This window comes from Alexandromys fortis, unplaced genomic scaffold (assembly GCF_014885135.2).
Source record: "Alexandromys fortis isolate MF-2015 unplaced genomic scaffold, M_Fortis_MF-2015_v1.1 scaffold_244, whole genome shotgun sequence".
In the NCBI taxonomy this organism is placed as follows: domain Eukaryota; kingdom Metazoa; phylum Chordata; class Mammalia; order Rodentia; family Cricetidae; genus Alexandromys; species Alexandromys fortis.
Genome location: NW_026068150.1, coordinates 1,465,254 through 1,481,693, shown reverse-complemented (window position 1 = coordinate 1,481,693; position 16,440 = coordinate 1,465,254). Strand labels below are relative to the sequence as shown.

General features: G+C 40.2%; 1 long non-coding RNA gene across 1 annotated transcript in view; it reads right to left on the bottom strand.

The window, feature by feature from the left end:
* Positions 1-1,691: 1,691 nt before the first annotated feature.
* LOC126491517 (uncharacterized) overlaps positions 1,692-16,440 on the bottom strand; it is a 126,786-nt gene continuing 112,037 nt past the window's right edge. Inside the window, exons 2-3 of the long non-coding RNA XR_007589410.1 lie at positions 13,608-13,999; positions 1,692-2,644 (exon numbers count right to left, since the gene is read on the bottom strand). This is a non-coding gene — a long non-coding RNA (uncharacterized lncRNA). The remainder of the gene's footprint in view (positions 2,645-13,607; positions 14,000-16,440) is intronic.

Genomic DNA, 16,440 nt, shown 5'->3' with positions numbered 1-16,440 from the left:
AAAGACTCAACCAAGAAAGAGAATTACAGGCCAATCTCACTCATGAACATCGACGCAAAAATCCTCAACAAAATACTGGCAAACCGAATCCAAGAACACATTAGAAAAATTATCCATTATGATCAAGTAGGCTTCATCCCAGAGATGCAGGGCTGGTTCAACATACGAAAATCTATCAATGTAATCCATCATATAAATAAGCTGAAAGAAAAAAACCATATGATCATTTCATTAGATGCTGAAAAAGTATTTGACAAAATTCAACATCCCTTTATGATAAAAGTCTTGGAGAGACTAGGGATACAAGGGTCATACCTAAATATAATAAAAGCTATATACAGCAAGCCGACAGCTAACATCAAATTAAACGGAGAGAAACTCAAAGCCATCCCACTAAACTCAGGAACACTAAACTCAGAAACCCACTCTCGCCATACCTCTTCAACATAGTGCTTGAAGTTCTAGCAATAGCAATAAGACAACATAAGGGGATCAAGGGGATTTGACTTGGAAAGGAAGAAGTTAAACTTTCGTTATTTGCAGATGATATGATAGTGTACATAAGTGACCCTCAAAACTCCACCAAGAAACTTTTACAGCTGATAAATACCTTTAGTAATGTGGCAGGATACAAGATCAACTCCAAAAAATCAGTCGCCCTCTTATACACAAAGGATATGGAAGCAGAGAGGGAAATCAGAGAAGCTTCACCTTTCACAATAGCCACAAACAGCATAAAATATCTCGGGGTAACTCTAACCAAGGAAGTAAAAGATCTATTTGACAAGAACTTTAAAGCATTGAAGAAAGAAATTGATGAGGATATCAGAAAATGGAAGGACCTCCCTTGCTCTTGGATTGGGAGGATCAACATAGTAAAAATGGCAATTCTACCAAAGGCAATTTATAGATTCAATGCAATTCCTATCAAGGTCCCATCAAAATTCTTCACGGATCTTGAGAGGACAATAATCAATTTTATATGGAAAAATAAAAAACCCAGGATAGCCAAAACAATCCTATACAATAAAGGATCTTCTGGAGGCATTACCATCCCTGACTTCAAACTCTATCACAGAGCTACAGTAATGAAAACAGTGTGGTATTGGCATAAAAACAGAGAAGTCGACCAATGGAATCGCATAGAAGACCCGGAATTTAATCCCCAAACCTATGAACACCTCATTTTCGACAAAGGAGCTAAAAGTATACAATGGAAGAAAGAAAGCATCTTCAACAAATGGTGCTGGCACAACTGGATGTCAACCTGTAGAAGATTGAAATTAGACCCATATCTATCACCTTGCACAAAACTCAAGTCCAAATGGATCAAAGACCTCAATATCAGTCCGAACACACTGAACCTGATAGAAGAGAAAGTGGGAAGTACCCTACAACAGATGGGCACAGGAGATCGCTTCTTAAGTATAACCCCAGCAGCACAGACACTAAGGACAACATTGAATAAATGGGACCTACTAAAGCTGAGAAGCTTCTGTAAAGCAAAGGACACTGTCACTAAGACAAAAAGGCAACCTACTGACTGGGAGAAGATCTTCACCAACCCCGCAACAGACAAAGGTCTGATCTCCAAAATATATAGAGAACTCAAGAAACTAGACTCTAAAATGCTAATTAACCCAATTAAAAAATGGGGCACTGAACTGAACAGAGAATTCTCAAAAGAAGAAGTTCAAATGGCCAAAAGACACCTAAGGTCATGCTCAACCTCATTAGCAATCAGGGAAATGCAAATCAAAACAACTTTGAGATATCATCTCACACCTGTCAGAATGGCTAAAATCAAAAGCACCGATGATAGCCTTTGCTGGAGAGGCTGTGGAGGAAGGGGTACCCTCATCCATTGCTGGTGGGAATGCAATCTTGTGCAACCACTTTGGAAATCAGTGTTTCGGTTTCTCAGGAAATTCGGGATCAACCTACCCCTGGACCCAGCAATACCACTCTTGGGAATATACCCAAGAGATGCCCTATCATATGACAAAAGCATTTGTTCAACTATGTTCATAGCAGCATTATTTGTAATAGCCAGAACCTGGAAACAACCTAGATGCCCTTCAATGGAAGAATGGATGAAGAAAGTGTGGAATATATACACATTAGAGTACTATGCTGCGGTAAAAAACAATGACTTCTCGAATTTTGCATGCAAATGGATGGAAATAGAAAACACTATCCTGAGCGAGGTAACCCAGACCCAAAAAGATGAACATGGGATGTACTCACTCATAATTGGTTTCTAGCCATTAATAAAGGTCACGGAGTGTATACCTGGTGAACCTAACGAAGCTAAATAAGAAGGTGAACCCAAGAAAAAACATATAGTTATCCTCTTGGCTAAGGGAAGTAGATAAAATTGCCGGGGAGAAAATTGGGATCTTGGGGGTGGGGTGGGTTGGGGATAAGGGGGGACGGGGAGAGAAAAGTGAGAAGGGGAGGATTGGGGGAACTTGGGGAAACAGGAAGATTGGGATAAAGGAAGGTTGGATAGGGGAGCAGGGAAGCACATATCTTAGTTAAGGGAGCCACCTTAGTGTTGGCAAGAGACTTGAACCTAGAGTGGCTCCCAGGAGCCCAAGGCGATGTCCCCAGTTAGTCCCTTGGGAAGCTGAGGATAGGGAACCTGAAATGACCCTATCCTATAGCAATACTGACGAATATCTTTCATATCACCATAGAACCTTCATCTGGTGATGGATGGAGATAGAGACAGAGACCCACACTGGAGCACTGGACTGAGCTCCCAAGGTCCCAATGAGGAGCAGATGGAGGGAGAACAGGAGCAAGGATGTCAGGACCACGGGGGGTGCACCCACCCACTGAGACAGTGGGGGCTGATCTATTGGGAGCTCAGCAAGGCCAGCTGGACTGTGACTGAAACAGCATGGGATAAAACCGGACTCTCTGATCATGGCGAACAATGAGGACTGATGAGAAGCCAAGGTCAACGGCAAGGGGTTTTGATCCTACTTCATGTTCCGGCTTGTGGGAGCCTATCCAGTTTGGATGTTCACCTTCCTAGACATGGACGGAAGGGGGAGGACCTTGGACTTTCCACAGGGCAGGGAACCATGACTGCTCTTTGGATTGGAGAGGGAGGGGAAGAGGAGTGGGGGGAGGGGGAGAAAGGTGGGAGGAGGGGGAGGGAAATGGGAGGCTGGGAGGAGGCGGAAACTTTTTTTTTTCCTATTCTCAATAAAAAAAGAAATATATTTACCATTCAACCGTCAAAAAAAATTTCAAGGTTCAATTTCTAATACCTAATTTTTCCAGAGACCTTCAACTTTCTTAAGATTCTATAACCTTCAAAATACTACCACCTGCTGGGGACTAAGTATTCAAACATATGGGTCCATGGGGAAATATCACCTCAAACCGCAACACTGGTCAAACAAGATACAGTACAATATTCTCATTCTATGCAGAGTGTAGGCAGTTCTTGGCCAACCATAGCTCATCATTAAACACCAGTTTACAGTAAATGTTGATGCCAACACTGTATGGATATTGTATTCTTTGGTTTTGCATCCCAATTCGTTAGTACTTACAAAATCGGCTTTGTGTTAAATGATTTCACCCAATCATAGACTAGTGTAAATATTTGATGTCTGTTTCAGAACACTAAGCTAAAATTTTGGATAGGTTATGTAAGTGCATTATATAGTTATTTTTTTACTTGCTTTGTATTTATGGGAATGGACTTAGTAATGTATATGCTTTCTGTCCTAGAGGAATCAGGTTGGGAACCAGGAAGATAAGGTTAGGAAGAAGCTGGCTTTGAACTCAAATATTAAGGTGTTACCAAAAACCTCAGTGATCTTTGGAAGTGATATTTTGCTGCAATGTATAAAATGTCAGTTTATGCACACATACAAAAGTATATGCCAATGTGATATGGCAAGAATTCTAATTCACTGCTAGTAAGAATGTAAAATGGTGTTGTTTTTTTGGAAGGCAGTGTAGTAGTTTATTAACTGAACAAACTCCTACCATCTGGTGGAGCAACTATAGTGTTTGGATATTCTTAGATGAGCTGAAAACATGCTCACATGAAAATCTGCACATACGTATTATCAGAAGCCATATTCATAATTCCCCAAACCTAGAAACAACCAAGGAGTTCTGCAGGAGATGAGTGGATTCCCCAAACCTAGAAACAACCAAGAAGTTCTGCAGGAGATGAGTGGATATGGTAGTTGAACTTTTGGTCAACTTGATTGGGTAGGCCAAGAGCTACCCAGATGCTTGATTAAACAGTTTCTTAGTATGCTCTATGAAGTTGTTTCTAGATGAAATTAACATTTGAATTAGAAGACTGGGCAAAGCAGATTATTCTTGCTAGTATGGGTAGACCTCCATCCCATCTGCGAAAGACCTAAACAGAGCAAAATGCCTGTGAGAATTTGTTCTCTTTGCCAATTTTTGAGTGGGAATATCATGCCAGCCCTGCCTTTGACTGGATTCTCGATGTTTCTCGGGTCTTTGAATTTGGGACCATACCATCAGTGCACTTGTCTTGCCACAAGACTTCACACTTTTGGCCAACATCATTGCAGACCCAGTTCCTTATTTTCAGCCACATCCCACTCCCACACGTTATTGGAGAATCCATACTAAAACATTAGCTAAGTTGTGGCATATACAAAGGAATCCTATGGAGCATCTAAAAGAAAGGAATCATCAGGCTATTAAGGTAATTTGAATAAATGTATAACACCGAGAAAAGCTATAGTCTGAAAAGCCTATATATTGAAAGTCTCCAACTATAACGTTCTGTAAAAGGAAAAGCTCTGGAGACAATGTAAAGTCAGAAATTAGTGGTTAGTTCAAATTGGGGGGGGTGAGTAGGTTCTTTAGGGTAATAAAACTATTCCTCATGAAGCTATAGTGGTGAGTATGCCTTCCTACAGTGATCCAAACCCACACAACATACAGGAATGAACGCTGTTCACAGTGCTGTTGCTGTTGTGCCAGTGGAACACTCTGTATTGGGAGCTACTGATGGAGGAAAGGCTAAGGTGCATAGGATTGCATGGTGCTTTGCATTCAGTATTGCTGTGAGCATAATACTGTCATAAAGTAAAAACTATTTAAAAATGTGTGATGAATATTTTAAAGTCAGTATCTAGCCAAGTGCTTGCTCAACAGTCTTCAGTCTGCTGGGTCACACCTTCACCTGAAACACTCCTACTATGTCCATCACAGATTTTCTTTCCTTCCTTCCTTCCTTCCTTCCTTCCTTCCTTCCTTCCTTCCTTCTTTCTTTCATTCTTTTTTTGCATTAGGTGTTTAAAAAAATCCATACTTAAAAAAGTTGGTACACACACACACATACATACAAACAATAAATATTAGTTAGGTCTAAAGAAAAATGAAGTCTAAAATCTTGCAGGATAATATGTGGAATTAAAATATACAATAGTTGGTAAATTTATACAACCTCATGTTCTTCTCATTTATGGAATCTAGCCAATAATGTATGTATATGTGTAAGAAAGCATGGATGTGAGTACAGTATAACATGAAGAAAAGAGAAAGGGAAAGGCTAAATATAAGGGGATATGTGAGAACTGAGTGCAGGCAGTGAAAATAAATAAAGATATAGGGCAGAAGGCTCAATGTTTTTCTATTCCTTATTCGGTAATGAAAATTTTGGTTTGGATGGTAGATAACTATATAAAATATATATGGAATTAAAAGTGTAAAGTATATCATGAAATGCCACAGATTTTTTTCCAAAATGCCTACTCCAGCTGTATAGAAGGTTTTTTGAATTTGCATTGTATCAAATAAAGTATGTTCTTTTTCAGCCAAAAAAAAAAGTAATTATCGTGCTAATGAAATTTCTGGTGCATCTTTAAAATTTCTATCCATGGCCCTCTTCTAGCCCTGAGTGTGACAGGTATAACACGCCAGTAGTTATGAAATAAGGTAACACACGACATGTTGCATTAAAGAGATTGTAATAATTTTCAAAGAAAAAGTTAAAAGATGACTCAAAAGAGTATACGAAGAATACATATATGTATATAAAATTTAGAATAAAAATATAAAAATAAGGCTTGTGATACAAGTCTTACAGCTCCATTGTCAAATGGCTGCATATAACACTCATGTCACAAGAGACATCTGGAAGAGGGATGACAAGGACAGAGATTAGGAGTTGAGAAGAGTTTAGAATAATCATTCGTGATGTACACATTATACATAAGACAAATTTCTGCAGTAATCTATCCCAAATTTAAGTAACACCTACCAATCATATGGGTGATTCCATCCCTCAGCAGTAGGCTAGAAGTTGAAGATAATTCCAGCAATGCAAGCATGAGCAATAACAAATGCCAATGTTGATACTTTCTTCTTAGAATACCTTGATCTTCTCATTAGCCAAATTATGAGGTTAAAAATTGTACTCATTAATGATAATGGAAAGTGAGTTCTGAGCAATATTCAGAATTATCAAGATTGAATTATCAAAAATGGGATTTATAGTCACTCTAGCTCGAATTACATTCAGTCCAATTCACTGAATTCTTTCCTTAGGTTACATCTAGGTGAGAGCTCTATGTCTTCTTACCTGTCACTGTGTGTGACCAGATGAGGGGATCAATTATCATAATAATAGCACCCATAAATTGTTCTCTGTGGCCATGCCTGCGCAATGGTATTGACATTTATCTCTTTGACTCCTGAATCTGGGTTGGCCTTAACTTGCTTTCTCTAATAGCAAGTGTCAAAAGAATGGTAAGTAATGTTTTTTAGAAGCCACTGTTACATTATTGTATGGCGAAGAGTTCATGTAGACCATTACAGATGTGCCCACAGTGCCAGTGGAGGGTGCCCCACTGATAACCAGTGCCAGTGGCCAGGCATGATGAAGACAAGCTATCATATAATCCTATACCTTTAGGAACTCAGATTATCAACGATCAAGAGTAGGAAAATTAGGCTGGGCAGTGGTGGTGCTTGCCTTTAATTCCAACACTCAGGAGGAAGAGACAGGCAGATCTCTGTGAGTTCGAGGCCAGCCTGATCTACAGAGTGATTTCCAAGACAAGCTCCAAAGCTATAAAGAAACCCTGTCTTGAAAAACAAAAGGAAATTAGTAAATCATTGTCTGAAAACATCAAGTTGTGTGTGTGTGGGGGGGAGTGTTGAGGTTTTTTTGGGTGATCAGTCATGAGGGAACAAGTAACTGAGATTGTCTAAAATTGTTGCTAGCTCCAGTCTTTCAAATATACAAGTGGTTATTAAAACTAAACAAAGCAAATGCCTTTCTCAAAAATACTATTTTCATTCAAGGTTTCCCCTAGGCTTTGGTGTCCTCTCGCATGTCTGAATTGCACCCCGTGTGGAAGAGGATCAGATTTTCTAGTAGATCAAGCTGTTGGGTCCTCTATGAATGGGGCCATCTACTACCATGTCCTGTAACTGGGGTACTGTTCTGAAGTTTCTGAATGCAGGAATTCTTGTGTGCTTATTACTTTGTTTCTGTGGCTAATGGTGCATATATAATCATGTTAGCAAGCCATATAGCTCACTGCATTTTTCTCCACTGAGAAACTTAATTCTGTCATCCAAATGCTAACTAAAGACTCTGGAGCTAAATGATGTTTGCAGAGTGGAGGGGTAGACTCTTGAGTAGGGTCCTTCGCTGCCTCATCATCAGAGTGCTCAGCATCTGAGAAGACTGAAGTGAATTAACACATGTAGGGCACTGATTTTTATTCTTCCCTTTCCCCAGGTGATAAGCTTAGATATAAGTCTAAGTGTATCTAATATAAGCTAGGTGAGCTTAGAGAACAGGAATTCTCCATGGAGACAACTAGTAGGTGAAGGGATGCTTAGGACCAACCAAGTAGGAGTCAGAGTATAACAGGCTTGTGAACGTTTCTGAATGGGGGTCATATTAGAGTTTCTGATTCAGTCAGTTTTCCATAAAAGTTCACTTCTCAGATGTCAGCACCAAGGGACTCACTCTGAGAAGCTTTGCTTTAGATGCTGGCCACTCATTGTTCAACAGGGGCATCACTTTCTTCTGGAATCCTGTAGAAATATACCCTCATAATTCTACCACTATCTATGAAGTCAGTACGTGTAAGTTGATGGTGTCTCTGGGTGGCTTGTGAGATCTAAAGAAGCTCTTCTGAAGTGGGAGAAAGCTATTTCTTCAGCAAGCTGGTCAAATGCAAGGTTTGCTGCACATATCTGAGCGCAGGGCCAGTGTCTGTGAGTGATTCTCTGTGGTCAGTCTGCTTGGGTTTTATTGATTTCATATTTCCTCATTGAAATTTGCTGCAGCCTGAGTTTTCCCCATCAATTTTCTGTGGAAGATTTCAAGTCATTTTCACTCAATTCCTCACCAGTGTGGCATTTTTTTTGGTACTTGGGCAGTGACTAGGTATGTCAATGGTGGAAACTGCAGAAAGGTCAGGAAACAACGAACTTGTGGGAAAGCAGGAAGTCTGGGGGCTTTCTGGAAAGTCAGGAAATATAAACCTGAGCAGGAGGCTTTAGTGATGTTCACGCTGTTGACTAAGTGAGAAGCAGTTGACAGAACAAACAAGTCTGTGGCGATGGACAACACAGCTGAAAAATCTGAAGCGAACTTGAGGTGAATGGGCTGTTTCTTTGGCAATTCTGAGAGAGATTTGGGAACACCAGCTGCTTGGATTCTCAGCCCAAAGAATCTGATCTTGTGTGTTTGTGCAGACAGAGAAGGTTGATGAACCTGTTCTGTCACATTGGAACACAAGGAAAGCCCCGTTCCTTAAACCTCCTGGTTCCAAGATTAACTTCAGTTTCTTTTTAGTTTGAGGGCTTTCACATCTTTATTAAGTGAAGTCATCCACGCAGACAAACAAGCACACTTTATTCTGGGAGCACTAAGCTCCTTTTAAAAAGCTATTTCCCTCTTCATTTGACAGCTATTTAGCAAACATTGTCAGTCTTTAAACAAAGATAAGTAAGGTCATCTCTTTTGTGGGGAGGGAAGCATGCTAATTTAAAAGGTACAGGCAGCACACACAGCAAACTGAAGTGCAGATGTGGTACCATTTTCTCACTTCTCTTATGCACACTTTTTGTTCCAGAAGCCAGTAATGTTTAGGGGATATGCCAGGTCTAAATGTTCATAAGCAGGTTCTTACTTGCATCTCTCATGTGCATATCACAATCGATCAGGTAGGCATAGGAATCATAGGGAGCTTCATATTCCTAGACGGAAGTGGGACTAGACATGGCTGCAGTACTCTGGAATTTCCACAGAAAAAAACTTAAGTCATTTCTTCAACCTGATTTGTAAGTCTTTTGGTCGCTGATGAGGTGGAATCTAGCGTTGTGATATGTGAACTGGGGCAATGAACACTAGAGCTTTCCAAACAGTTGTGACCAAGGAAGTATGTCCTCAGTTCAGTTAAGAAAGTATAATATAGAAAGGCAGTGGTGCATGCCTTTAATCCCAGCACTTGGAAGGCAGAAGCAGGCAGAGCTCTATGAATTCAAGGTCATCCTGGTCTACAAAAGCTAGTGTCACCACAGGTCCCCAAACTACAGAGAAACTCTGTGTCAAAAAATCAAAAAGAAAGGAAGTTAAGTATTTCATTATGGCCCTGCTAAAATAAAAAGAGGAGATGCATGGTTTAAGTACTGGCAGAGATGGGAGGGGGCAGGACACTGAAGTGTTGAGGGTGAAAAACCTTCACTGTTTTCTATGTGTCACCGGAAATGGTCAGACTTGGTCAGGCTTTGATTTGAACAGCTTACATTAGTGACTGTGGAGGCGGTGGTGGGCTAGAGAAACGGTCAGGGCACATACCGCTCACTTCCTGGGGGGAGTTAGTATTGATCCATTCCTTCCGCTTGTAGACCCTAGGAGTTTTACTGAGACAGCGAAGTGAACATTGTTAGATTACCTAGGCTCGGTAAAGGGGTGTGCTTCTCTGCAGTCACTGCTATGGGTATCTCAAGCAGCTTTCAGCTCTACTGAAATATGTTTGAGTTTGGTGAAGATGGCAGTGTTGTGCTTAAAGAAGAGTGAAAGTGACAGAGATGACCGCTGTCATAACTCAGCTACATTGGTAGTAATGGGGATGTTGAATACTCTCAGAATCCTGTTTTACAAAGGTGTGGGTTCTCCCAACATTTGCTTTTTGTTTTGCAAATACATCCAGGAATGAGAACAAGAGAACAAATAGTTTGGAGATTAACAAATCAAACCCCGTTCAGCGGCACTCTTGTGATGCATCGTCTAATCAGTGAGCAAAGCAGGAGGCAGTAATTTGCACGTATGAAGCATAGAGGTTGCTTTTCCAATTTTTACACACAAAGCATAGAAGTTTCTTTTCCAATTTGCACGTATGAACCATAGAAGTTGTTTTTCAGAACGCTTGCTGCTTTTGAAAGAGGGCCTGAGGTGGCTCACAAGTGCCTCTAGCTACAGCTTCAGGGAGTCTGAAGCCTCTGGATTCCAAGGTCACTTGCACACACATGTTTATACCTACACACCAGAGAACATAGGCACATAGTTTCCAAGTTTCTGCTAGGAATAATAGCAAGGTCACAAAGGGACTCTAACCCTGTATGTGTCATGGAGATTGAAAATGAAAATGAGCTTGCCATGTCCCTTGTTATGGCTTCAGTCCGTTTGAAGCCCAGTCTTTTAGTCTCACACTGTTCCACGGCCTTTCTGTAGTCCATACCAGAACATTGCTTTAAACTGGCAGTACTTACAGTAAACTCAGAACTTATTTTGTGGTTTTGTAAAAATATCCTGAAACATGACTAACATATTCTCTCCCCTGCCCCATCCTTTAAGTCATTGTCACATACCATCTTTTAACAAACTCTGAAGTTGCATAAGTCAGAAACAAAGCTGTTGTCCAACCCTTCATCTTTCTCCTCAACTAACCTGCAAATGCTAATTTGCCTCCAATGGACCATACATTACATAGAACATCTTGGCTCAATCGATTCCTTTTATGATCTCCAAATTTTAATTTCAAACAAAGCTTTGCTCTTTTTTTCAGGAAAGAATTATCTTCTGTGCAATAAACCAGAGTCCCCTGAGGGCTTTCTTTGAGATGCATTGATTCGTTTAAGGTCACCTAACCCATTAAAATACATGTTGTATTTCTGGATAACTAAGGTCATTAGAAAATAGGATTGCATGCAAGATATAATTCAAAGAAGTGAACTTGAAATTGTTGGCTAATCTGTTCGTAGGAACATTTGCTGATTGGGAAAATATTTTTACTTTTTGGCTTAATCTTTTGCCAAACCATGGGAAGCAATGAAGGTTATTTTTCATTTGTCAGACTCAATTTTGAAAACAAAGAAGCAATGGAATTTATGATTTTTATCACTGTTCCTGATTAAGAAACACTGGCTGTCCTTTCAAAGAGTTGTACAATCCATGGAGGTTACTGTTTCTTTCCTTTGTTGGGTGTGAACTGTGACTCAATGCTATCATTTCCTCCAATCTTATTCTTAGGGGCCAAACATGTTGGAACATTGTGCTCATGAGGTTAGATATTAAGATGTTAAGTGGTTTATGCAGAGGAAAGGGAGATGAAGGATCTCAGTGAATGTCCGCTCATTGAGTTTATAGTTTTTCATTGCTGTGGGCAGTAAAAACTTCCTAGGGGCTGATAATAAACATAAGGCAAGTTTCTTCCCCATGGACAATGTCAATATTTTAAATCTTATATTGTGAATTCAGAGCATGAAAAACTGTACACCTTACTTATTTTATTCCACATAATTTTCTTTAAATATTATGAGATTCCACAATTTACATATACATACATGTACACACATATACATGTGTGTTTATATATGCATGTGTGTATATATATACATATATATCATTAATGGCTAAACAAATGAAAGATATTGATATTATTGTCTCTCGAGTGACCTTTATCAGTTCAACTCTAAGTTGGGTGGGACTCCAAGCAACAGATACAACCTGCTGTGGAGACACAGCTTGTGAAGCTGAAGCCTAAATATCAAGTGTTTATAGATATATTACAGGAGCTGAGCTCTCCAGGCATATCTAAGTTCATGAAGGTCATGAAAATATATGTGAGATTTTTATTTTATTTTATATTTTATATTTACCATACATATATATATGTTTTATTTTATATGCATGCTTTTAAAAATTTGAGGTTATGTTATTAACCAAATGAAATGCCAAATGTGACTTTGGTTTAGTCCTTGATGTGTCTTTTATCTCTAAAATTTAGTGTCTTTTATGTCTAAAATTTATCTCTAAAATTTAATTCTCTCCCTTAATTTAAAATCAGCTCTTAGAGTAGCAGTTATAGGATGTGTTAAGGACTAATGACTTCCCAATTGTACAAGTGCTACTGTGCATTATTTGCACTCATTTTAGCTTTAGGATTTATATTTTATATTTATGGGCAGAGATGTGACTGGAACACACAAGAAATAATGTTATCTGGGTGTGGTGACATGCTCTTGGAATCTCAACAGTCTAGACAAGATCTCTATTGCTTGTAAGATTTAAAGTAGGCCTAGGGATCAAGGAAGAAATAAAGAAAGAAATTAAAGTCTTCTTTGAATTCAATGAAAATAAAGAAACAACCTACTCAAACTTATGGGACACTATGAAAGCAGTCCTGAGAGGAAAGTTCATACAAGCACTAAGTGCCCACTTAAAGAAAACAGAGAAGGCACACATTGGAGACTTAACAGCCCACCTGAAAGCTCTAGAAAAAAAAAGAAGCAGACTCACCTAGGAGGAGTAGAAGACTGGAAATAATCAAACTGAGGGCTGAAATCAACAAAATAGAAACACAGAAAACAATCCAAAGAATCAATGAAACAAAAAGCTGGTTCCTGGAGAAAATCAACAAGATTGATAAACCTCTATCCAAACTAATAAAACGCCAGAGAGTGAATATGCAAATTAATAAGATCAGAAATGAAAAGGGGGACATAACCACAGACACAGAGGAAATTCAAAGAATCATTAGATCTTACTACAAAGGCCTGTATGGCACAAAACTGGAAAATGTAAAAGAAATGGACACGTTTTTAGATAAATACCATATACCAAAGTTAAACCAGGACCAGGTGAACAACCTAAATAGACCTGTTAGTCGCGAAGAACTAGAAGCTGTTATCAAAAACCTCCCTACCAAAAAAAGCCCAGGACCTGATGGTTTCAATGCGGAATTCTACCAGAACTTCCAAGAAGACCTAATACCTATACTCCTTAATGTATTTCACAATATAGAAGCAGAAGAGTCATTGCCAAATTCCTTTTATGAAGCTACAGTAACTCTGATACCAAAACCACACAAAGACTCAACCAAGAAAGAGAATTACAGGCCAATCTCACTCATCGACTCAAACATCCTCAACAAAATACTGGATTGGGGGATCTTGAGGAAACAGGAAGATTGGGATAAAGGAAGGTTGGATAGGGGAGCAGGGAAGCACATATCTTAGTTAAGGGAGCCACCTTAGGGTTGGCAAAAGACTTGAACCTAGAGTGGCTCCCAGGAGCCCAAGGCGATGTCCCCAGTTAGTCCCTTGGGAAGCTGAGGATAGGGAACCTGAAATGACCCTATCCCATAGCAATACTGACGAATATCTTTCATATCACCATAGAACCTTCATCTGGTGATGGATGGAGATAGAGACAGAGACCCACACTGGAGCACTGGACTGAGCTCCCAAGGTCCCAATGAGGAGCAGATGGAGGGAGAACAGGAGCAAGGATGTCAGGACCACGGGGGGTGCACCCACCCACTGAGACAGTGGGGGCTGATCTATTGGGAGCTCAGCAAGGCCAGCTGGACTGTGACTGAAAAAGCATGGGATAAAACCGGACTCTCTGATCATGGCGAACAATGAGGACTGATGAGAAGCCAAGGTCAATGGCAAGGGGTTCTGATCCTACTTCATGTTCCGGCTTGGTGGGAGCCTAGCCAGTTTGGATGTTCACCTTCCTAGACATGGACGGAAGGGGGAGGACCTTGCACTTTCCACAGGGCAGGGAACCATGACTGCTCTTTGGATTAGAGAGGGAGGGGGAGAGGAGTGGGGAGAGGGGGAGAAGAGTGGGGGAAGGGGAGGGAAATGGGAGGCTGGGAGGAGGCAGAAACTTTTTTTTTCTTATTCTCAATAAAAAAATATAAAAAAAATAAATAAAAAAATAAAATTGTGGCAACAGTTACACACTAAGAGGCTGAGAGCCCACTAGTTGTTGGGTGCTTGAGGGTAATGCCTCAGCTGTCATAGTCATCCCTCTGTAGTTTAATACTGGACAGGCTGACAGGACAATGGTTGATCAGTCTACAAGACTGACAGCCTCAGTAGTCCCTTCTAGTACTGAAATCCGGAAAGGTACTTGGAGAGCCACTACTTCTTTGTCTGTGATGAAAGCCTGGAAATGCTGGTTCTGATGTCTTTAAAGGAAATCACCAGCAACAACAAAGTAGATAAACCTGGTGGCAAGAGCGAAGACCTAGTGAACAAAAGGCAATTGATCCTCCTTCTGCTATGGCCTTTTAGTCAGGGCTGCGACCAGAAGGTGAGGTCCACACTTAGGGGGGTCTTCTTGTATCAATGAAAGCAATCAAAACAGTTCTGGAGACATTCCCTTTTCAGGTGATTTTGACTTGTGACAATTGGCACTAAAACCAACCATAATGCTAGTCTACACAAATAATTCTAGGCCAGTAAGGACAGTATAGTGAAATCCAGTCTCAACAAAAACAAAAACAAAAAAATCCCAAGTAACTGAGAGATGATCTGATCTGTAGAATATAGTAGGAGATGAGCAAGTTACATCCAAACATTACAGATTTGGAATAAATCCCCGATAGATACTGAGAAGTTGACTGTATTGATATTTTGGTTAAGGGACTCAGTGTTACTTGTTCATTCGAATAAAAGGAGGATTATAGCAGTCCCTCTCTGTACACTTTCAGATAAGAAACATTGAAGAAATCATGACCACCAAAGTAAGCCTTTCAGCATGAGAGGATGTTCTATGGCTGGCAGGTGCCAAGAACTGGGGTTAGAAGTGGCCTTTCCACAACAACACTTTGTTCCTTGGGTGAGTCTCTCCTAACTGTCTTCTGGACGAAAGCCAGCAAATCTGTTGAAATCAACCCTAACAGTCTAAAGTTTGAAAACTGCCATACCTAGCTGTTTTTTCTCTCTTGGAAGTGATCTCTTCTTCTGCCTCTGTCATGCCTGGTATTAAGCACTGGCTGCAGGTCTGTGTTAGCTTCCATCTGGTGCAGAATGGAGTTTCTCTGATGAACAAGTCACTGATTTATGGGCATAGCTGAATGTCTTTAGGAGTCATTTTTCTTGCTATGTTCTTTTATACAACAATAGAATTTCTTTTTCCCATAGTCCCCTGGCCTATTTTATCTCAGTTTATTGGCTACCTGAGCAGTGTCAACCTGGGGTCCATCTCATGGAATGGGCCTTAAATCCAATCAGGTATTGGTTGGTTGGCTTCATAAGTTTAGTGCCACTATTGCACCAGTATCTCATGCAGGCAAGTCTCTGTTGTAGGTCGCAAGGTTTGTAGCTGGGCAGTGTTTACCTTTCTCCCCTGGTAGTGTATGCAGAGTACCTCCAAGTACCGTGAACATTAGCCAGTAGGGGTGAAGACTTTAGCTTGTTACCAGCTTGACTCCTCAGTGCTCAATGAGCTGTGTAGGTGCTGTCTTCAGAGCTTTCTGATCTTAGGAGATGCTTATTCTTTTTCCTGAACTTAATCTTTTTTTATTCTTTTGGTGGTGGGGGGGGCACAGAATGAGATAGTATCTCCCTATTAGGTAACCCTGGTTGCCCTGACCTTTATCCTGAATTTTTTTGAAAAAAAAAAGTCTTTTATTATTTATTAATTAATTTATTAAGTACACAGTGATCTGTCTGCATGTATGACTGCACAGCAGAAGAGGAAACCAGATCTCATTACAGATGGTTGTGGGAATTGAACTCAGGATTCTAGAAGAGCAGCCAATGCACTTAACCTCTGAGCTATCTCTCCAACCCATTTATCCCGAATTCTTAAAGGTTTTTTTTTTTTTGAGATACACATAATATGGGGATTAAATGTATAAGGGAAGCACATCTTCCTCATACACACAGAGCTCCTAATCCTCCTAAGCAGCTCCTTTAACACTTGGGCTCACGGCAACCTTTTCCGAGGACAGTGGTGGGAAGTGACCCTAATGCCAGTGCTCAGTCCATTTCTGTGCACACACTTCCAGCAGCACACAAACAGAGTGCACAGGTGATGTGCATATTGCTCATCTAGACTAGAACTGAGTGATAAAAGCTGAGCTAACTAAATCTCAGGAACGAAATGTTCATTTATCTGTGTTGATTTAGGCTTTGTTTTCCTTTTTTTTTTTTTTGTTT